Source organism: Penaeus monodon, chromosome 30 (assembly GCF_015228065.2).
Source record: "Penaeus monodon isolate SGIC_2016 chromosome 30, NSTDA_Pmon_1, whole genome shotgun sequence".
NCBI lineage: Eukaryota > Metazoa > Arthropoda > Malacostraca > Decapoda > Penaeidae > Penaeus > Penaeus monodon.
In genome coordinates, this window is record NC_051415.1 from 23,936,858 (window position 1) to 23,937,432 (window position 575).

Sequence of the window (575 nt, forward strand, 5' to 3'; positions counted from 1 at the left end):
TTAAAATTAGGTGACGCCCCGTTTGCATAAACAAACATAACATCTCGTAAGAATGTTGTAGAACAAACGTTAACCTCTATAGAGACGTCAGTAGAGAAAACAGAAAATAAAACAGACGCAGCATAATAATACCAACTGTTAAGGCCACCCCAAATATGGGCAGAAGAGACAAACAGAATAATTTATTTAGCCTTCCGCCTTGTCCCGCATCTCCCTGCGCTCACCCTTCCCTTGTGTAGTAAGCTGAGCTCATAGCTTATTTGGAGCACTGTGTAAATATGCATAGTTAGCGCAGGTCAACGCTAACATTTATTCAAGTTTCCAAGTTGACGAGGAGGGGTTGCAAGGGAGTTGCAAGACGTGAAGAGAGACAAAAGTGCTGAAACACTGTGGAAAGAAGTCCTTGACATCCATTGTTGTTTATACGCAGCTAAATAAAATAGCTTCAAATACACACGGAATAAAAGATGAAGGGAAATAGGAGAATTAAGGTAGAAATATTGTAAAGAGGGAGAGAACGATAGACCGCAAGTTTGTGTGAGATGGTGAATGGGTCTTTATGTATGTGTATGAAT

At 40.2% G+C, this 575-nt stretch overlaps 1 pseudogene; it reads left to right on the forward strand.

The window, feature by feature from the left end:
* Positions 1-575, forward strand: part of LOC119592659 — a 12,788-nt pseudogene that overhangs the window by 9,339 nt on the left and 2,874 nt on the right.